This window comes from Rissa tridactyla, chromosome 4 (genome assembly GCF_028500815.1).
Source record: "Rissa tridactyla isolate bRisTri1 chromosome 4, bRisTri1.patW.cur.20221130, whole genome shotgun sequence".
Taxonomy (NCBI): domain Eukaryota; kingdom Metazoa; phylum Chordata; class Aves; order Charadriiformes; family Laridae; genus Rissa; species Rissa tridactyla.
In genome coordinates, this window is record NC_071469.1 from 26919109 (window position 1) to 26943145 (window position 24037).

At 40.4% G+C, this 24037-nt stretch overlaps 1 protein-coding gene across 2 annotated transcripts in view; it reads right to left on the reverse strand.

Moving 5' to 3' along the window:
• Positions 1-24037, reverse strand: part of LOC128909113 (neurexin-3-beta) — a 386021-nt gene that overhangs the window by 314533 nt on the left and 47451 nt on the right. The gene's annotated exons all lie outside the window — the stretch shown is intronic.

The following is a 24037-nucleotide window of genomic DNA, read 5'->3' on the forward strand; positions in this document are numbered from 1 at the left end:
CATACATTTCTAATAGAATAAGCAACCTGATGATGATACTAGCTGGAAGAAAATTAAAATAAGGATCAGTTTTCCTACGGCAGCATTACCCTATCTGGGTTTTAGAAAAAATATTTCCTCCTGATATTGTTTTTCTCCCATGATGTATATAGCATTATCCAGGGAGACAGGTAAGATACCAGCTAGCTGTAAGTCTATTTTGGTTGATAACAAAGCTTATGCTCTCCAGACTGTATAAAAATCGGGTAATGAGCTTGCAAGCTCTGTTCCACTGCACTTCCATGAAAGGATCTTGGTCTCCTGGCACACACAAGTGTGGGCAGAGGCAGTTTCTCCATACGTAACTGCACTTGGTGCTAGTGGGCCACATGACGGGAATATGCTGCTGGGACCATATGTTGAAGTTCAAAATAGATTCTTCAGAGCAGAGACATGTCAGGCACCTGAGGTCAGAATCATAGCACCACAAAATAAAACGTTAAAGTCCTGATAGACCAAGATTATTTTTTTTTTCCTCTTTAAAGCCCATGATAAAACTTTCCATAACAGTTCCCACTGGTTCATCACAGTTATTCATTACCAGGTAAATAACAATTGATTTCAATGTCCCCACATGTGTACTGACTCAATAAACCATTTCTCCCCTGATGAGCTACAGCTGTCTCCAAGATAAACACCACCCAATTTTAAAACTCCATTAGATCACATCTACTTCAGCATCACTACTGCAATTTCTGCTCAGTGACATAAGTTAAGTCAATGGATGTCAGGAACTGCTTTGCTTATGTAGCTAAATGTACTTGCTTTACTTTTCCCTATATTAGATTTTATGGTCAATTTTAGTATCCATAATAATACTTAGCTCTTATAGGACACTTCACATTTACAAACACTAACTAATTAAGAAATAAGAAGTGGGAGCTACCAGAGCAGAGCTAAGCCAAGCCAGCCTCTTCTCATGTAAGCTACATACCTATCACTTGAAGCGTAAGACACCTTTCTTGTTCCAGTCCAGTTTTCGTCATAAAATGCTTAAGTTTCTCAGTCTCAGAAGGCAGAGAGAGCTCTTCTTGATGCCTTCCACACCCCCCACACCTGGCAGCACCTCCCTTCTAGTCAAAAGCAATCCCTTCTACCCCTGTCAGGGAATAATTCGCAATGTTATCAGTGATCTCCTATGTTTATTTAACCCTCCCTTTCCTCACATGACATTCTAATCCCAAGATTCATACAGCACACCTTCCTTGCCATCTTGTGCCCAGCTTTCCAGTCCAGCACATATTCTTGGGGTACCTCAACACCCAGTTGCCATTACCTTTCTTTTTTTTTTTTTTAAGTATTTTTTTAAAAACCTCTTTTCTTCCTTATTCCATTCATCAGCACTAGCAACCCATACTTCTGTCTGCAACTCCACTTCCATCCTTTACCCCTCTTGAGCCTGAGAGCACTGATTGCATCAAATTGGGCATGGTTACATTTAGTGGCTCAGTATCCACAAAGGACAGGCTCCAGCCGTTTGAAGTCTCTATTTAAGCTTCCTGCTGAGCTTGCAGGCTTTCAGAGCCAAGGATGCACTGAAACTTAGACGGACATTGTGCTGCCAGTGATTGACTTATTTGTGTCAGTGCCCTGCACCAGGGGAATACTTCAGCTGCACAATCTGTGATGGTCTTGCACCAAGCTGTTTGACGTGACATGCCAAGGCAGAGGATTAATGGTTCCCCTCCCCACCCTATGTACACAAATGTAAAAAGCTAGCATAAGGTAGTTCCACAAGTTATGCAGCTGCTGACTCAGGAACTCATTTGTGCAAGGAAACACTATCAACTGAAGAAACTCTTATTACCCTGGAGGTGAGAACACCTCTCACATTCTGCATTATTTTTCCCAGACCAGGGAGCATCAGGTCAGGCACAGCACCAGACCGGCCCAGTGCTCCATGATGCACAGCTTGCTCATGCTGTAATCTGGTGGCGGCAGCAGAACACTTTTGCTTCCCCACTTCTCCAACACTGGTATAAGCTCATTGCAACACATCCAAACAGGGCTACACTGAATGACAAGCTGGGTATGCTTTTGAAGCACTTTCCTGAACAGTGGATAAAGCGTAGGGTTTCTTCAGAGGTAAACAGGACAGACTATTTTTTTAACAAGAAGTTAAAAAACTTCGTGTTAAAAAACAAGTGCATACTTGTGCAAACTGTTCAAATTACCCCAGCAGCGAGCGTGGTGGCACCTCCAGACAAGGGAACACAGGTTTGTACCTGCTACTCAGAAAACAAACCTCTTTCACCCACAGAAACATTTGGTTCTTACACTATTTTTTATCTGTAAATAGAAGAGCACTATGCAAAGAGAGGACATGTATCATTACACTTTTATTACTCAGAGGAACACATTGGCAAGGAATAAAAAGAGATACCTTGCACAGGATTGTGGCACAGGACGAAGAAAACAAGCAGCAACAGAGCTCAGGAAAGGAGAAAGCTTGGCTTAACACACCATAGATTAAACGGCTTGCAAAGACTTGAAGTGTGCAAAAACAAAGTCAAAGAATAGCTTAAATTTAACTCTAAGTAGAAGAAAAGGATGAAATTAAGCATAGGAAATTGTAGTTTGAATGCCAAAAAGGTGGTGTTGTGTTTTTGGGGTTTTTTTGAGGGATTTTTTTGGTAGTAATGTGTGATGGAAGACATTCAAGACAACATGCTGGAAATACATTGAAAGGAGCAATACTGAACTGGCCGCTCTGAATTTGTTCTGCCTTGCCCCCTGTCTCCTTCCCACCCCCCCCACCCCTGTTGTTTTGTTGTGTGGTGGTTTTTTTTGTTTTGTTTTTTACAGGTTTGCACAATTTTTCTTTCTTCACTTTCAGCATCAGACACATGCCAGAATACCACTCGGTATTAAGCAACAGCCTCACATGGGTACCTTTGGAAATGAGCTTCAAAGCCCTAATTAAGCCAATACATCTTTGGCAATGTCTATAACCCTTACACAGGCACAGCAGTGAGAATTGTGCAATCATGAAATCTAAGCAGGAAACAGATGGTCTTAAATAAAATAAAAACTTTGCCTGCAATTTGTTTTGCAACATTGTGTGAGGTCTCCAACTTGATAAAAAAATAGGGAGGAGGGACACCGAAGAGACCTTTGCCATTGAAATCCTGGGTGTAACTTTGGTTCCACAGACTGAAATGAAACAGCAAAGATACAAATTCAAAGGAGTCCAAGAACACGTTAGTCTATGGCACAGAACTGGGATGCAGTTTAGTATAACTGGGAAAGCTCTCAGAGGACAGGGATGCGCTGATTTTCATCAGTGCATTTCATTTTCAGCAAGATGCCAGCAGTGGCAGCTACGAGAAGGGAGCACCATGGGCCTCTGCGGGAGGCAGCACAGACTCAGCTTGAAGCACACTAGCAAAGCTGGACACGTCAACAGACATGTTGCTTGAGGTCAGGACTGAAGCAAACTCCTACAGTTTGTCCAAGGAGCCCGTGTTTGAACTGTCAACAAATGTTTCAAATTCTAGACCCACTGAGCAAAACCATGCCAGAACCATAAGGGACACTGAGTGTAATGGCTGAGATTTTCAGCTAGACCAAGCACACGGAGCCATGTATGTGCAGAGGGGTGCTTCATGGTGAGGTACATTTGGCAACTTGGAAGAGTGCGGAGGTTATGTGGACAAGGAAAATGTCAGAGAGAGCTCACAGGCATTGGTAAATTATCTACCCCATGACAAAGCTTCCCTACAAATTTAAGCAGCACATCATTACTAAACTCCATTGATTTGGAAAAGAAAACAATTAATGCCAATGCCAACATCTGTGACATCTTTAAATACGATACTGCAAACCACAGGAGTGTAACTTAATAGTTGAGCATTTTGAAACACTCTAAGTTTTATTCAAGCACTACAGGAGAAGCCTTTCAAATTTGAGCAGAAGTCATTCAGTGCACAGGCTGGTACTGTGATGTGCACCTGGGCTATTGCTATAGGAGTTTTCACACTAACGTGAACAAACACGTACCAACTCTAATGTCTCAGGAGGATACATGCTGTAAAACCTGCCAGTAATGAGAGATTCGTTCAACGCATGAAAGAACTGGAATCTGCACACCAAGTGCAAACGAGACCAATAGTTAATTGCATTTGTTCACCCTCAGCCTGTGTAACAGTTGGTTTCCTCAATAATATGCAACTTCTGTCCAGCTTTACCTTCCCCAGCTCAACCAACTTTCCCTGCCCAGTTAACAGTGAGGTATCTTAGTTGCGTCATCAAATGTGAAGCTGATGGAATCTAATATCAACCAGCAATCTGTTAGGTGCTGTCACCACTTTAGCTATGGTAGCATCCAAGCAACTGGCTTCTGAACAAGTCCAATATTATTTTGCCCAGAGGACAAGCAGCTGTGCATTGCCTTCTCTCAGGCCTCTATGGTCCATTCTCTCCTTTTAAAAAATCTGGGAAAACATCTAAGTTATATCAAAGTTAACCACCTAGTTTCATAACCTGGATAGATGCTTTTCAAAGACTAGAATAAAACCTAGGGAGCTCCACATGATCAGAATAGTGGTGATGCCAAGAGCAAAGCTAGGTGAGGTACATCCAAGAAAATCCAAATCTCACTTTAAATACGGACATACCTGCAGAGTATTTTTAGAGCTCTGAAACCACTACTGGGACATCAAAGAAGGACACAAAATAGCCAAACATAATCTTTCACCTGGCAAGCCTGCTGAGATGGGAGGAAGGGAGAGCATGCATCCATAATGTGCCATACAAGTCTGGTAACTGAAACCTAAAAGTAAAGTACTCTCCCCAAGATGACCAGAAATAGCAAGCACTCCTTTGACATCTTTTGCAAGGAAGAAAGATAAATAAAAGGGATCCAGGGACAGACATGAAGTGTTTGCTCTGCACATTTTCTCCTCACTTTTGGGAGTCATTCCGCTTCAGAAGGGAAAGAAAAAGACATGCAGGGGAGCACGCCACAAGGCGGAGACAAGTCTACCTTGAGATAACATATGGAAGTCTATCTTCACAATTAGTCATCCTAAATTTGTGGGTAGCTTGAAGCCTTTGCATGAAACAGTTATTGCCACTGAGGAGGAGGAAGGAAGGAGGAATCCATGGCAGGTAAGAAAGATGGTATGCAGCTCCATGTGTTACCTTTACTGCTGCTCAAGAACATAAGCACCAGAACCAAGCTTCTGATTGTTCTATCAGAAGCCACAACAACCAGAAATAACGAGTTACAACACAGGATTACTAAAATCCTGGAGCAGCCTTTACTGTTCAGCACAACAGGCCAAAGGACTCAGATCTCAAATGACCAGAGAGCAGCTGCTGTGAGAAGTAGGAAGCTACCCTGGAAGCTGTTTCAACCACCAAACAAGGACTATAGCCTTACCCCAGGAGAACAATTGGATATTACATGCTACCAGGTGTATTTACCTTGGTGAGGGAGGTTTCTTCACATGCTTCCTTCCTGCTTTCAAATTAACATACTGTTGTGGGGAGAAGTTAGCTCACTACACAGCAGAAACTCATACCAAAGCAAGACAGTCAAACTCAGAAGTCCCAAGCCAGGCTATATGCAAACCTATGGGATGCAGCGGATAGTTTGCAATAGTCCCCTGGAAGCTACAAGGGATAGTTGATACCACTTTAGATCACCTCTACATTCAGGATGACAAAACTCAACTCACATATAGTACCCATCTCTACCACACTTAAAAAAAAAAAAAAAAAAGAAAAAACAAAAAAAGAAGAAATCTTATACGTAGGGGTGGAAAACCACAGTTTATGCCACCAGCAAACAAGGATCCCCAGCTCCACACCAGATGAGGATATGATATGACTTGGGTTTCAGCTTTTATCCTGGCAAGGAGTGATGCACAGAGGCCACCCGCAGCAACCGTCTCTGCAGGCAGTGAGCTGCCCGCTCTATCATTCCTCCCACGCTTGCCCCCACACCTTTCCTCAGTCCATACACACAAAAGCAGCAGGCTGCCTTGTACTTAATGTGCAGGAGATGGGGGAATTTCATCTGTGGGACTGTGACCAGCTCAGCTTTTCCACAGACTTTCACAGCAGCTTGTAAGGCAATCGACAGCAGCCCTAAAGAACTAGGGTAGATAAACTGGAGCTAGAAGTTTGAACAACAAGCGATAGGAATGGTTTCACACAAAGAAAGCAAATGTTCAGCATAGAGTAATTACGCATTCGGTGCTGAAGCAAGTGCCTGTCAGCCTAACATCCAGCCAGTCCACCTTCTGCTAGGACAAGGAAACATCTCTCACTACTAAGAAACTTCCACGGTCTTTCCACAGTCAAGACAAGTTGTCACTTCACTGTAGTCCTTGTTTTAAGGACTAGGCTAACACTAAGCTACTCATTCATCTTGTCTTTTTGACCATGTAGTGCAAAGGTCATTGACTTACTTGAATTATTTTTCAGTAGAAAGGTTCATAATGAAAACTTCCAAGTTCTGCCAGGAGTTTGCCAGTTCACCAATCTATACATTACTTGCATGTGTTCAGCAGATGCTTGTTCGGGATTAGTCTGTGCTCTGCTTTCAGAGCGACTCCTGCAGCATTCACCATGCATTACTGCTATTGTTAAGGGATACTGTTTGTTTTCTTATTGACTTTATGCAGACTTTTTCTGCTTACAAATTATCTATTAATATCCTTAGTTCTTCTCTGAATACTATCTATTAGTCTTTGCCCATTTAGCGGCTCATAAGTGTTCACCAATAGATAAAAAAACCTGAATGCTAAGTAGTGCTTAAAAAGTACAAGTGTTTTGTTCCTGTAGTCAGAGCGAGTTCCTTCTTGAAAGAGGTTTTTAGTTCTCCCTTGCACAAATGTGACACCCAAACACATTATCAGTAACTTTAAAGCAAGACTGACATACCTCTTCCTGCTGAGTGTTCATTTCAAACATGATCCTTCTGGAATGTCAGGACACAAATTCTCATAGTTTCAGTGGTATTCTCATATTATAAACCTATAGAGGGGCTATATGTTAAATTTAACCCATGAGCTGCAAGTTTTTCCACCTCTACCTTAGGGATTAGGAAAGCTATACATAGGTCAGAAAATAATTATTATATATGTCGGTCAATCTGTACACTTTAGCTGATCCCAGAAGTTACACAGAACTCATCCAGCCTCCAATTAAAAAAATATATATGCATACACACACCAGCTATTTTAACCACAGAGACCTCAACTTTAGACAGACTGTTCCTTTTACACTGACCACAGATTACATCATTTTAGATAACTCACCACAGGCTTGAATCCAAGCTAAAGAAAGCTTTCTTACATCTTCCTAAAGGGTTGAGTGACTGATGTTGGGAATCAGAGAAAGCTTTCAAGACCATTTCCGCAAAAAAGCGACTAATTTTATGAAGCAACTTTAAAACTAAACAGAACTGGTAAAATATCAACTTTATTTCTATCCCACTCCCCCTTCTGTTCTCCCACATAACAGTGTGAGACTACACTACTACTGACCCCTGTTCATCAGCACAGAAATACACTCTTGACCCGATCTTATGAGAGCACAAGTATAGCACTGTGTAAACTACACCGTAGGGTGTGGGATCTTAGAAAACAATAACAGGATTTGCACAGAATTTAAGTTAAGAGTCCTCTTTGCTCATGTTTTCTTCATTCTCAAACTTGTGACCTCAGGACACAGCACTTTTTTGCCTTTAAAAAAAAAAAAAAAAACACAAAACAAAAACCCTACAGCTGTTTCATCTCTGGCATTTCCACAGAGCTGTCATTTGCAGATAAATTACACCTGCACATACCAAGTCCAAAATCCTTTGCTTAAGTAGGCATTTCAACAGCATAAGCTATCTGTTCCTATTTTGAAACAGTATGAAACTCATGGCTTTCAATGGCAGGGAGACAGAGACACCAGAACACCAAAGCAGATGGGTTCAACTACAGGTAATGGTTTTATTTGGACAGAGAGACCCCACCACAAACACACCAAAAATAAGATTTGCTTTTCAAGTGTGTCCGAGTGACAGCAATACAAAAATAATTTAGGACCAACCATGTAATTATGTGCATTTATTTCAACCTTCCATTACAGAAGATAACAAGATGAACAGTGAAATGTGAACTTTAACAATCCTGTAATTATACTCACTGAACCGTACGTTATTGAAAGAATTGTGCAAAACCCAGATGCAAAAGAATCAACGGGGTATGTAAATAGAAATGAAACAGTAAAATAATCAAGTGATGAAGAAGTAATGTGAAGCACTAAATAGCTTCTCAGCATCTCTTGCTACAATGTTTAACAAATACTTTGGGGTTTTTTCCTCAGTTTGTCACCATTACTGTTCAGAGATTATTGTTGTAAGCGGCCTGGCAGAAAATAACCTGATAGCTGCTGGCAGCAATTGCCTGTAAGCAGAATTACGGGAATACTGTGGGATCTTCTGAGGACTCAGTTTACAGAGATGTGAAAAACTTAGACAAGTTATTAGAATTGAGACTTATTGAGAATTAGCATGAGTTCTTAGCAGAAGGCAGGAACCCGGCTGAGCCCGTGAGAAGCAGCCGTTGCCTGACTTCCAGCTGCGGAGCTGCAGCACTCACAGCAGGTTGGAAGCCAGCCCACCCTGGTGTAGACCGGCTCTAGGAGCTGGACACCAAAGGCAGAAGATGATTGTCCAGAGGCAAGTTATCTGGCATTGAAGTTTCCATTCATACACAGCACAGCCACCTATTTTACAAAGATTAAGTCGTAACTCATTTTCTCTATGATGAGTAGAGGCAAGGAGGAAAGGACAGGCTGTTCTTTTCTCTCCCCAGAACACCTATTTTGTGACATATGAATATCTGTGTTTCGGGCAGTCTGAAGCTATTTTTGTCTGCAGGAGAAGAAACGTTCAACCTGGATTTTAACACTCCTAATGCATCTTAGCCTCCTGTGAGTGGCCTCTACTCCATTTAACCTATTACTTAATTTTTGGTTTTGAAGGCACAGACAGAGATGAATGAACTCTTTAATACCAAGATCATCTCTTCCTTCCTCATAAATGCTTACCTCAAGGAAGGAAAGCAAGAAACTGAGCTAACATCTAACAGCGGAGCACGAACCCTGTCCTAGCATTCAAAATGCAAACTCATTCCAGTATTCAGCCATTTAGTCAAGTTACAGCAGATCAACAAGGCAAACAGTCACTTAGGGTGTAGGATAGGCAAGGTTAGAAATGCATCGCAGCCTTCCTATTCCAGGAAGCAAGAATACAATGCCACCCTCTCCAAATGCTTGGAAGTAGAGATTAAAAAAAAAAAAAAAACCATGCTAGCTTAGATTCTAGTCAGTACCAGCAGCCCAGCATTAATTCCAGAGCCTACTTTGCAGGTTAGCCCTCACAGCTTGCAGTGCCCACAGTAGCTAGGAAAGCCCTGTTTTCCACAGCTCTCGGCACCTAGAATGCTCTGCCTGGAGCAGGCTCACGATATCAAGGTACCACACAACACACCTTTTCTTATCCTTACCCTCCGAGAAGGGCGTTTTATTCCCCTCCTAATGTTACAACTAGCCAGGCTTAGCTTAATAGTCTTTTTATCATTCACAGGCCTTTTTGCTAGTACCATCCTTAATCAAGGTTTTGCTTCAATACTATAGCCCAAAGATGAGACAACTAGGCAACCCAACCTCAGGTCTTCCAGATCTTAGAAGCCACTAAACTGTTTTGTCACATCATAATTTCTCCTCTTCTAAAAGGCAGAAAAGTCCTACATGCCTTCTCTCCTTAAGTTCCCTACCTTAAATAACTAAGCCTTCTTACCACTCACCAGTATCCCAAGTATCTTTCCAGCTTCACAGTCCATACCTTCTCCCCGATGAACAGGTTCATGGTATTCCCATCTGCCCAGGCTGCCCTCTTCTACAGCATCCAGATTCATCTGGCCACCGAGTCCCAGCTGAAGGAAATAATGATGCTGCTCCTTAGCCTTTAGCAGGCTGCAGCTGTGATGTTTTCCTCCCAAACACTGAACAACTTCAAGGTATTTGCTGAGTGGGGCCAGAAAGTTTATATAAACAAAGTACATTGAAAGTTGTATGTGCTGCATTTATCTCTTTATTGCTTGGTGGGTTTTGCTGGGATATATCACTTATTTTCTTTCAGACAGTCACACAGTTCTACACATGACGGATCATTACAGTGTACCATCGAGACTCTTTCAGAGCAAGCAGTGAACAACACTGAGGACTTTGCAATTTATTTCACCAGGTTTTGGCAAGACTTAAGAAAGCATGTTATTCTACATGTTTTAAGTGTTTTTTAACAACTAGAAATGTGTCCTTGTTTGTCAGGTCTCAAAACTTTTGGTGATATTAAAAATACACAACCATGAGCAAGATACACACCTAAGAGATCTCTGTCAAAACAAAATTCCAGTGAAAAATAGAAGTAATTTTTATTTGCCCTTCCCCTGCATTTCCCACCAGTTAATTACTCATCATGTGTTAATTCAGCAGCATCTAATGAAAACATCTTCTATGCCCCTACCTAAGAATGTTCTGCGTAGAGGTCAAAGACCACCGACTGTCCTTTTTGTCCTACCTATGACACCTTTATGCTCAGTTATCCCAACTGCCACCGAAGAAGCAATCTTGACTCCACAACATTTGACAGAAACTAAATTCCTTCCACCTCCCCATTAAAAGGTTTGAACATGTCTGATTAGAAATACCATTAATGCTTGCAGAAGAGAAACTCAGACCTGAGTAATTAAATTGAAAAGAACACAGAGAGCCCCACTCCAACCCCTCTCCCCAGGTAGTTTGAAGCACGCAACGTTATACTCCGCCTGTAAACAGAGAGGAAACTCTGAACTCCTTAGACCTTTTTCCCCAGATTCAGTGAAACTAAAGGATAAATGTGAACACTCTGTGTAAGACTAAAAGATCAGAAGTGTAACTTCACTGCAACAGCCTGACTCTAAAATGTTGTCTATAAATAGCAACTAATTCACAGACCTGCCTCTGCCTTTAATCCTGGAGCAGACACAGTATTGGTTACCTCTTTTTATATACTTTAATACGTACTTTATCTAGAGTTGGTGCAGTAAGACACCATTTCTGGTATTTTCTTTTTCCAAACTCAGGAAGGGAGTTAATTTTCCACAACATCAAAGAGCCCAGAGCTGACCCTTTGTTATTTAGAGACCAAAAGTAGATGCATTAAGTGAACAGCATGGGAAGAGGCTCTCTTTGCATGGCCCTTTCTAACCCTTCTCCCACCTGCTTAAGCGTGCAATTTTTACTTCCCCAGGCACTAAACTAACACAGAAACAGTAATCCCTCCCAGACTTCTTGAGGAAGTTTGACAAGTATCCCGCTTCCTGGTGTCCTCGTTATTTTACATGGGGGTAGCATCAATAGTCCCATCCAGGATAGACTCACTTCCCTTCTGCTCAATTTGTTCAGAAGTAAAGTAGGATGCAAACAATTACGGAGCTTGAACTAGGAAATGTGAAGTTATGATCAAATGAACCCTAAAGGATACATTTAAGCCATGGAGTAAAGTCAGAGGAAGAAGACGAGGAAAGATCAAACAACCATAATGTACATTAAGAAGCCAAGGTATTTCGAGTGGATTTAGTCATTATCATTCTAGTCATTATCAAGTTCCAAGGAGAATTTCCAAGTGCTCAAAAATTTAAGAGGGTACCAAAAAACTGTATATGCTTCCTGACATCTTTTATGCTTCTCTTTTGATCACAATAACAGCAGACCCCTTGTATAAATTGCACTTTGTTAATAATTCTAGTAGCAAATATGATTTACTACATGATTTGTCCTGCCCAGTAGGAACACAACAGACATATGAACTACTGCATAGCCAGGTGCCCGCAAGCTAATTAACACCTTTATTGTTGGACTAAGCCACGATGAGTTGCAAAGTACATATCTAAGAAGGAAGAAAAGAAGAAAACACACCTACACATAGAGGGAGAAAAGAAAAAGATTAGATAAGGGTGGGGGGAATAGCACAGCAAGCATTTTACAAATCTCTGCTAAAATCATTGCTTGGTTGGCTGGGTGAGAGGAGGTTAAGAGAAAGGCAAAACCTGTTTCTGAGCTCCTGTTTACTTGAGCAGATAAACAAGTTTGGATTAAAGGGGAAAAAAAATTGAGATGTCAGCATACTTCAAAAGCAGAGCATTTTACTCAGTACACTTTCCATTAGCTGGATTGCTTCTAGCTGTCTCTCTTGCTCTCTCTAATATTTTCCTCACTGATTTAGCTTACAATGGTGTCAATGACAAAATTGAAGTTACTGATAAAAGCATCATGGAATCAGTCTAATCCATGCAGCATAGACACGCTTTTCTCTAATTACACCAAGTATTACTGTTGGGTAATTTTCTGCACAAAACCCAGAAAAATAAAAAAGACAGGTGCTTTTTTTTTTTCTCCTTTCTCCCTACATACCTCTTCTTTCGAATCTGTCCTTATGTGGCAGGAGAAAAAACAAACTATAGAAATTAATTTGGGCGGTCTGGATACCAGAGAGGAAGAAAAAGACATAGGTTAAATTTTTTATCTATAAAGAAAATCTGAGGCAAGATTCCTTTTTGGTATAAAAAGCCATTGAAGTGGGTAAATTAAATAGGCCTAGGCCATCAAAGTATCTAAACATGATCTTTAAGGTTATGGTGTCTGAAAGCTGTTCATCTTCATCGTTCTTTCTGCTTTTACCAACCCTCCTTTTTTCCATATACCCTTTTGTTTGCTGTCACTTGATAATAGTCTTCAAGTACCTGAAGGCTGCTGCAAAGAAAGGAATAAGCCATTCTCCTCATCCAGGGTGGATAAAGCAAGAAATAATAGACTTAAGCTGCAGCAAAGGAGATCCAAGTCAGATATAGGGAAAGGCTTTCCATTACTTAAAATACTGGAGCCCTGGCATAGACTGTCTGGGGAGGCTGTTGAGTATCTGTCATTGGAAGTCTCTACAAACAGCCTAGATCACCATCTGTCCAGAATGACATAGGTATCCTGTGTCACAGGTTTATCCTGCCTTAAGGCAAGACAGATGAGATCATTTCTTAAGGTTTCTTCTTATCCTGAAATTTTGTGATCTCACAAGTTAAAAAAGGTCTGGATTGGGTCTGGTAGGTACTTGTAACACAGGTCATCTGAGAAATTAGCTTTGGAGTGATTTCTGGGAGTTCTCACCCCTCTAGTCAACGCCGCCACTAAGCTCTGCACTACCAAAAGTGTCAATGACTCAGTAAAAAAGGATTTCTCCTACATCCCAGATTTTAGACAATCTGTCTGTGGTCTGCCATCTTAGTAAGTCCTTAGATCCCAATTAGTTACAGGGGGTGTTTCAAGAGGCATACTGGACAGAGATCTTAATCTAAATGGTGCTCTGATGTGTCCAGGGAATTCAGAGTTGATCAGTAGTATATGTTGAGGGTGCAGTCCCAGCTCCAGCAAAAACAGGTAGCTCAATAAGACCACATGGAAGTGAAAATATGGCAGACACAAATCCAGTAGGCAGAGAGAAGACGGAGAGAGAGACACATGGCTGCATTTGCTCGTTTGGTTTTGTCACAGTTGGCCAACTTGAGTTTTCAAGTCATATAAAGCATAACCCTGGAAACTTCACCCAACCAGCTAAATTTTGCATGCGGTAACTACTGATCAAAAAGCCCTAATGAAAGTTGAACAAGACAAAATAACACAAAAAGTTTTTAAGAACAGGAAATCCCTTTGCTTGCTTGGAGGCTGTGTGTTTCTACTGTATTAAAAACACTCCAATTACATCTTGAAGCACCTCCTGGAGCAGCAAAAGGAGGAGATTCTCACCCCAGTGTGATCTTTCCTATCTGCCTGGGTACGGTCACTTCATTTCTATAAGCAACCTGCCAGACAATGAAACAAACAACAAAAATTCTCCTCTTCAGGTTTGGAAGGCAGATCATCCTAAACAGCACAGAATAAAAGTACCCCAATACAAGCAGATTAAAGGCACCATAGACAAGAAGTTCTACAGAAAAATCTCTAGAAACAGTTGAAAAAACACATTGTAAGAGTCCGGTATAGTCCTTTCTTCACTTGTTGTCATAGAGCACAAACTAATTTTGCATAGTCAGTTATGCACAAAGTATTCTAGAGATTATATGTCACGTAGCTTTTGCTGAGATCTAGCTAAAAGAGATCCAGCAAGAGAAAAAAATAGAGTTTCCTGTGGTCCTTAGTGACCTTCATTAAACACAAGTGCAGCTGCTAACCAGGCACCCCTAACGAGAGTCCTACTGAGCGCTTTGGCTCTGACACCACAGTTGTGGCCACAGGACCAAAGCTGCTCTCTTGAGCTGTATTCCCAATAAACATATATACAATATCGTTCATACCAAGCACACTAGAATGCTAGGCACCATGTGAAAAGGAAAATAAAAACAGTCATTGGGTAGAAGTCTTCTTCTGCTTAGACCAGTGCCCCAAAAGATTATCTCCATTGCCTGCATGGGAGTTTTGTGGATGAAAAATCTGTGTGAGAAGGGAGTCAGAGGCAGTCCTGCATCAGAGGACTTCAGCAGATGGACTGTTATCAGACAGAGTGGGGCTCACTCAGTGTCTCACTGAGATCAAGCTTTCCAGAAAGTTTGGACAATATTAACAATGCTGCAAGCTACTACTGCAGGATAGGGTCACTGGCAAGATCCATACGACTCCAGGAGCAGACAACATCGCAAAGAGGAAGGCAGGGAGAGTGTTGGAATAAACATCACAAATATATGGTGTTTTTCCACTCACAAAAACTGCATAGCTGGCAAATGAGAGAAGGAAGCAATCACCGAAGAGAAGGAAAGAATGAAGTCGGTTGGGAGGAGAGTGCCCAACACAACCCTACAGACTGGAGCAAATGTAAGGCTCCAAGTGGACACACGACAGAAAAGAAACATAGAAATTTTATATTGCTTTTGATTTACAGAAGGTGACACACTGTTAAGACTCTTTGAAGTATTTTTTTTCCAAAGCAGCAAAAAATAGCAGCATGCAGATATTTTGCCTCCAGCAGCAAAGAAGCTGTAGTGCCTAGGCCTGAACAGGAACATTACTGGGTATCCATTATTGGTTGTGTCTTTACTGGTGCATTCATCAAGCTGCAGACTTAGGCATCTCTCACTATAAATCACTCTGGATATACGGAGCACCTCATTCTTATTTATGCTAAGGCCACATGATTCGTTCAATGTAAAGGATCCTTAAACAGGTATTTTTTTCAAGCACTTCTGTATTGCCTCTATACGTCTTTTACACCACAATCACTTCATAAAAAAGGCCTTGGAATAAATGCGAATCATGTTTCTAGGTTCTAATCAATTATCGCTCTATATTTTTTACTGTGGATGTTATTTCATTTCATTAGTGCCCTGTTTTCCTGTGATGCCTATTGCCAATGACTGCAGTGAGAACATTACGTTAATTTTATTTTCACCCTGGACTAATCAGAAGCCTTTGTCACTGACAACATAAGCAAAATCCAAAAGTCTAGCCACAGCAACTTCGCCTCCCCTTGTTTACAGAACATAACTACCAGATGTATCTATATAAGGTGCCCATACACAGTCAAGATGGGTATAATAGATAAATCCAGATGTATGTACTACACACAGGATAGCAATATACCAATTAACTAGACTTAGATGAATAAATTGCCAGGCTCTGCAAATAAAATCTACCAGTTGGAATAGAAACTCCACAGCTATTTGCATCTACTTGTAGTGTGCTCTCAGGAAAGTACTAATCACCTCTTCAAATCCTTACATTTCATCAGAACATCATAAATTACCCTTCTTGTATCTCATATGTGGGAACACATCTTTCAATATACTGTGATTATACCAAATACGGATCAGAAAGCTACAGTTCCAACATCTACTTTGTGGCCCCACTAATAATAACTTAGTGCAGGATTTCGTGGACTTAACACCACTTTCAGGACGCAGAGATACTACACACAGCCATAAACTTGGAGCACAAGATGCAGCTCCACACTTTCTCATTCAAATTTCTCCCATTTCCACAAAACCACTCCACAATTTCATCCTGCGGTAAATATTTCCAAATTTACCTTTCCAAGCTGTCTAAAGTATGAGCTATATTTTTGCTGGCTGGTCCACAATTATGGAGAAAAAGATATGAAAACAGAAAAGAAAGAAAAAGGAAAAATAAATGAGCATGTGTGAGAAGAAAAGGGAAGAAATGTCAAAGATGGTGCGAGAAGAGTGAAAAATGGACAGAGGAAAGAAGAATACACGTCAAAGCAAGTCTGCAAGAAAAAAAATTAAGAGGGGGAAGGAAGGAGAAAAGATAACACGTTTACTACAAGATGATATATAAGACAAGACATATGATCCCCATTAGAATCCCCCATTCTGTCCGTTGACAATTCGCTACAACACAGCACCTCAAGTATCCATTATTCTTTTCAATCTGCTATAGAGTAGATGTTGAGATGAGAGATGCTGAAATATGGTATCAACATCTCCCTACAGCCACACAGCCCACTATCAGCACAGATAAACCTGTGCCAGGATACCTTCCTTATCAGAATATGGGCAACAAACACTTTAAAATCAAGTTAGATTGAAAAGATCGGTCTTGTTGCAGCTCCCTTACAGCAATCAGAAGGGCAGCACAAACAGATGTCAGAATCAAAACACCTTCTTTGCCTCTTAATAGTTGGGTACTAATTACATTCTGAGAATCAGTGTTAAAAGGATGATTTCTCCTTGCTGACCTATGCCTGCTAAGATGCAGAGCTACAGGTTTAAACACCAGCACTCTGGCCCAATCTTATCCCTTTTTATACTCTAGGAATAGAGAGACAGGTTTGTGCAAATTTTGGTAATCAAGCCTTCTGAGGCCTGCAAATTGTATCTAATGAGAAGTGCATTGTTGTTTGCTCCTAGGAGAATAAAAACCTGCTGTTGACAGCAAGGGATCTAATCTATGGCCAACATTTCCACACTGAAGGAAACATGGTTAATTACAGAGTTTTATTTGTTTGTGAAAAATTCTAGGGCAGCAATAAAATGCAAATTAAGGATCGTTAGCAAAAAAACTTCTTGATAGTGAGCTCTATCTGGTTATGAAATTGGCTCTCAGAGGAAAATACTAGATGCATTAGTCTATTGGTCGTTCTAACTGGAAGGGATAAAAATCCCATAGAAAGTAATGGGGCTCAACACAATTCACTGAGCTCCAGAAATTCCTCTTAAAGTCTCCTGAAGAACTACAGCCTTCGAAGCAGGGTTCAACCAATGGTCTTAAAACCCCTACAGAAAGATTATAATTCTGAATTAACAAGAAAGAGTACACAGGACTTTTCCATACGGGAAGTACCATATGAAATCATCATTCACACCACATATTCTCACACACCACACTTAATATGGCTTACTAGGTCTTTCTTATCTCTAGTTTACATGGTAATACTTGTGGGGCCTTCCACTTTTATATTTCAGGTTCACTATCTGAAATACCGTTTATTGAGTTATACCAGTACAGAATAGTTATGAATTTGGGATAATTTTGTGAAATATCAGTATAGTTTTCTGTAAATGACCACTCTGATTTGCTAGTGAATTCCATGCTCTGTAGTTAACACTATGATAATAATTATCTTTATTTCTTGTACTATATTTTTTATTAAATGGCTTTAGTTCTTTATTAGTTCCTTGATTTTTTTTTTCCCTCCCATGGTTAATGTAAGTAGTCCACTAGGAACAAGGATATCTTTATTATCAACTTACTGTTTGTTCCCTGGGGCAAGTCCTATTATTTCCATCAGCTGTGCTTTCACCTACTTGCACAATGCTGCCTGACATATTTCAAAGAAAACTGATTTACTATAAGGCTGTCAGAAGGGTTAGAGGTAGAACAAAATTCAGGAGCTGAATTGCAAATTAGGACCTCTGGCTAGGTCCTCATTCCTCATCAGCTTCATTTTAATAAATTAAATTTATTCCCATTCTAAACAGAAATATACTCCATTCTAAATACCACATCACTAGATGTATTAAAAAAGCAGAACAACAGATAAAGACAGAATGATGTTGTGGGCAGGATTTCTTAAAGTATCACTCCTTATAAAGTGGAGAATTCCTCTTTCTATACATCCAAACCTCAAGGGACTGTGCATAGCAAGGGCATCTCAGAGACTGTACTTCTTCTTGATACAACTTCTTAGCATGACCTTCCTACTCATTCTTGTACCTTCAAATACACAAGACAATGTTAGTGGTGGGAAACTAGTGTAAATTATTATTGGCCAAATGAGCCTTAATTTTGCATGAAGACTTTCTGTTTTATAATCCAATCTTTTCGCAACTCAAAATACCATTTTCCTATTATCTTCTCCAATAATTCCTGGGAGAAATAGCAGATCCTACCATCTTACCACAGTTCTTCTGTCCATCTTTTAACCATTTCATGTTTTTCTGGTTATGAAAATCAGGAGACTGTCATCACAGCATGACTTGCTAGATATTAGCTGCTGGCAGCTCTGATGAGTAACGATGTAAAATTTAAGTGATGGATGGTCAGCATATGAAACGTAAGTATGCCTTTTGACCTGTCTCTTGAGAGATACTTTCCTGCTCACATCAGTTGTAGAATCACTCTTTATACTGTTATTTCAATTATAAATAATTAGTGCTTAATCAATGTTGCCATAAGCGGCCAAGCAAGTATCACAGAGTATACTGAAGTTCATTGGATGACAGGTTTTAATAGCCATGGCTCATAATCACAATAAAATATTTTCCCCTGATGTGTTGTGACTAACAGCAATATTTCCTCATGGTGCGTATTCGTCACATATGAAGTCTCTGTAAACCATTCACCATTATTATAAATGAGACTAGGTAAAATCCAAAAAATGAATATGCAAAGGCTCTGAAGAGACAAGAGCATTTGTGCTCAGCAGGCCAGCAGCTGTGCGGTCTTGCACAGAAACACATATAGCCTCGCCTTTCCTTTGACTTGAAACAAGACAACGCTTTACAAAACCCTATTGACTCTAAATAGAATATTAGATACTGTCTGTGACTCCTATAAGAGTGGGACAACTTTCAGAGTCTGATGAAATGGTTGTGTACGCTGCTTTCTTACTAGTCAGTCCCTTCTATGCTCTGCAAGAATAACAACCCTTCGGGTTTCCCTGAAGGTGACTTCCACCCTCAGGAGGAATGCCAAGATACTTAATGTCTATATACTCCAGCTTAGTAAGATTAGAATTTAAAAAGTGCACGCAATAGAATAACCGTGCCAATGTCGCATATGGGCAAAATACTCTGCAAATGAATGGAGGCACTTGGCATTTTCACTTACGGAAATCGATCAAAATATTACACAAGTTACTCCACATGATTCTACCACTGAGGCCAATGTTATTCCTTAAAAAAAAATTCAGTTATTTAACTTTAGGCAACAAATCAAGGCACCACATTAAATGTGCACTAGACTCTTATGGAATCCTTGTTATTATGTTTGGGTTTTTTATCTTTTCGGTTCCTTCCCCCGCCCAGTGCCCAATATTAAGTAGTGATTTCTTATTTCCTATGGGGACTTGGTGAAATGCCATTTCATTTCCCTGTGTTCCTTCCATTTTTCTAGGATGATTTATAGTTCAGAGAATATTTTTTACGTGAGAGCCCAAGTACCATCATCTGATTAGGAAAAAAGAAGGGCTTAGTCCACACATGGAAGGAGAAAATATTCAAATCCTAGACTATTCATTTCTTCTGTAAAAATAAGTATAGCTTCCATAACGCTACCTGCATTAGTAAAAAGTGAAGGCTAGTATTCCCAAAAGTCCAGCTATTCTAGGAAACATCGAAGGCTTTCAAATCCTTGCACCATCATCTTATAAGACCTGAGAGAGAATAGAGCTGGTGAAGCTCTAGGAAACTCTCCCTCTTTTTCCTTTAGCGTAGGGAAAAGCCTACGGTAGTGTGCTGACCATGGAAAAGGGAAAAAACCCTACCAAGGTCCAGTTCAATCTCTGCTGTGGCATAATCCAAAGTCTTCTGAAGTCCAAAGGCCTAGAATGAGGGAAGTGGGATGTGGATAAGCTTTTCTAAACTGCATGGTGGAACCTGCAGCAGAGTCGGCCATGACGGACCGTAGTTTGCCCATATCGATACATGAACTGAGGTCCCTATCAGTGCCTATCAGGTGTGCACAGAGGTGTGCTTCAGATACACCTTTGAGCAATAAGGGTAACCACCGGTGCTTGAAATTGGCTGCTTTTTACTGATAAACTGTACATCAAACACACATACTAGTGCTTTTCGCAGAGGGAAAACAATCCTAGAGGAAGCCATATTCACCTCAGAAAGAAACACCAGAACTGGAGAAGGTACAGAACACGGCAAAATGAGGAAGGTTTATGTACAACGAGAAATTAAACTGGCTAAGATTCTTCAACTTGGAAGACATGACTAGGAAGACTTACAAGAGAAACACACACCACCAGGCACAGAGAAGATGAATAGGGAATAATTAGTCACTATTTCACAATAAGGAAGACACATCAGATCAGCAAACCAAACCTTTATGAAAAATACAAGGAAAGGCTTTTTCCACAAAATTCATAATTACAGCTGTGATACCCATTTTGGAGGATACCACAAGTATAAATGGACTGAAAAAGTCATTAGACCAATTCACAGAGGAAAATTCCACTGACAATTCAAACTCAAAGATGTAAATAAAACCTCTGACCTTGGAAGATTTTTTGGGCAATGGGAATGTTTTTCAGGAAAAGGATGACTATATTTCTGCACTGGTTTTATACTTTTTCTTCTTCTTACAATATTTTAATTTTTACTTTGACATCTGACTACGACTGGATATGATCAGGAGCATCCAGCTGTGTACCAGAGCTAATTAACACTGACAAAGGTTCTTTAGTTCATGCAGCAGATGAACATGCTTTTTGGAGCAGAAGCTCTTCCACTGTAACCTTAACGTTATTGTGGACTTTCAAGTGAGCATCTGTAGTATATACTTTAGTATAATGCAGAATCTGAAATACTTAGAGAACCGCAGTTTTGGAAGATATACCTTAAACTACAATAAAAGTCCCATGATGTCAATCTCAGACCACATCAGAATTCTGACTTTGTTCTGCACTTGTGGACTGACTGACTGTAGTTTTAAGAGTACATAAGAGTTAAGACTAAAGGACTACAGCGTGCCATAGTATAAGAGAATGCATTTTTTTATGCAGGGCCCTTGCTATAATGCTGATGGCTTATTATTAATATAAAAGCAAAGTCATCTTCATAAAAAGCTAAAAAGAAAATAGACTTGTGGCACAAAGCAGAAACGCCCTAGTTGTGGTCTGTAGAGCATAAAGGGTACATAAGACATTTCTTGGCTGTCTAGGAAGAACGGTTTCATCACCAAGTTCTCCCTCTGTCTCCTTCTTTCCAATGACAGAATTGCATTAAAAAGAACATGACACAAATGTACACATTCCTAATCTCACTTTTCCTTGCAAGCCATTGATATTGCTGTTGCCAGGACGTTGTGGGTTGAGAATCAGTGAAGAGATGTCCCAAAAGATAATGTATCTTTAAAATGTTTTGGAATCCCTGTCATAAATAATGTATATAACAGCATGTGAAAGAATATAACTAAAACCTAAAAGGCACAGTTCAGGCATTATCAGCTCAGCTGGATTCAAAGTTAAACCTTCAGACCTAAATAACTCAAACTGAGCTCCAGATCTGAACATAACTTCCTATGTACAATTCAAACAAGTTAATTAATTTTTAACACAGGCGCTTTCATGGCTGTGCGAAAATGAGTATCCAGTACAAGGCTCATCCATCCCCAGATAAACACCCTAAAGAATATGCCTTATGTCATCATCTAAGTACTCTCACAATAATCACACCTTTTGAACACTGCTGCTATTCAACTTTTATATCCACTGTTGCTTTTGTACACCAAGATAAATAATGAGCATAAACAAACAAGTTACAGATTACTAAATTTGTAGATAACTGCTTACACCTATAATTGCTGTACCTTTGGTAAAGTTAAGTTTCATCCCACCCATTCAATGTGGACAATTCAGATATGTAAAGCAAATCACGTTTGTGCAAGTCTGTATGACGCTAAAAGAGCCTTTCAGATTCATTACCTTACCCAGGAGCCCAAATTATGAACCCAACTCTGAGTCGAAATACCACATTTTGTTAGTACAAAACCAGGCATCATGGAGTTTCACTCAAAGATATACAGATAGTGAACAATCAGTAGGTCAAAAAAATTGGAATTTAATTGTGTTTCCTTTCATTAGTGTCATTCCATCATCCAATATGCAGCTATCAGGGGCTGCTGAGTGCAGTGGAGTGTGATAGGGGCCTGTATGATCAGGACCTAACACTGCATAATGGCCATATTGATAACCTCTCAGGCCAGCAGTCGTTGTACGTAACTCACAGATACCAGCATTCTCTCTTTCTGTTCCACAGTTTGTAGAACTGCCTGCCTCTAAGAGATGTTTACTGGCATGACCAGCTACTTTTTCCAGGTGGGGATTAGCTGTGTTTATAATATCCTTCAAAATATTCAGTTGCAGGAACGGCAGAGATTGCGAAGGGGTTTATTAAATGCAAAGAGAACAGAGAACTCACAATCTCCTGCAGCCTATTAAAAGAGTGGGTCCATGCATAAGCAAATAAATAATAATGCATTCACATAAATATAATGGATTTCTTTTCGCCATCTATGGTTCTTTCCCTCCTGCAATTATTTCTGAGTGAAGTGAAATTGTAAATAGCTTTACCCACTAAATGATCTTGCGAAAATTATTTCAGAAGTGCCACGGTGCAGCTTGGGGGATTTTCCCAATCATTCAGCGCTCAGATGATTAGCTCGGAGCAAATTTCTGCAAGTATGCTCACCAGGGCAAAAACGCATTGTGAGGAATGATGAAAGCAGAACGTAAGTCACATTTGATTTTCAGCAGCAAAAGGCATTGGACTAGGACTGCAGAGATGCTGAAGGCCACAACAGAAGTGCTTACAGGAGCTGGGGTTGTGAACTGGAACAGTCAAAGCTGCAGTTGTCCATAATGGACTAGCTAATCTACAACCTTCAGCTTAGGATAAAGATGCCAGGCCTGGACTGTGTGGAAGCCAAGGAGAGCAGTGAGTGCTGCACGTCAGAAATGAAGCACACTGGAAATACTGCCAAGCAAAGCCAGGCTGGGACAGCACGGACGAGCGAACGGCCCTGGCAGAGCCATACATACCCCTGCACGGTGCCTGGATCTAGCCAGCAACGCTCAACCTTTCCACTCGCAAAAGGACAACAGCAAATCCATCAGCTTTACAGCTTCTCCAGAGAGCCTCAAGGCCATTTATCTTTCCAACTAAAGCATCAAGGAAACAGAGTTGTTAGCTACCTAGTTTGAATTAGTTCCTTCCAGAAAATGGTAGAGGGTGCAGAAGAGCCTTTGAAACACCTGTATAAAACACACTCCTGTGGCTAAACTAATCTTTCACTCCATTACCAATGGTCCTCCATGGAAATGCAACAGTGAAACTGTTCTGACAGGAGAAATGTACTGCCTTGGTCAGAAGGCGATTTTTTTACCCAGTAGATTTCAATCAGATCTACCAGTTCCCCCACTTTCTGTGAGAAGCTTACACCTCAAAAGAACTCAGCAGCCACATAACATCTGCTATGTAGTCAATATCTTGATTTTTTTCATAACAAAGGGAATAATTTGCACAATGCATCACTTTGAAGAAAAGTCATCATAAGCCATTTCACAGATGGCAACATACGTTATTATTTATAATGCATTTCATTAAGATTTAACTTTACTTTCTCTTTAGACTAAGAAGTAGTTTTGATTTTTCATAAGGTCCCACTCATTTCAGTCTGCAGAGTACAACAATCTCCACTTAGAAAATCAAGCCGATGCTTCCAC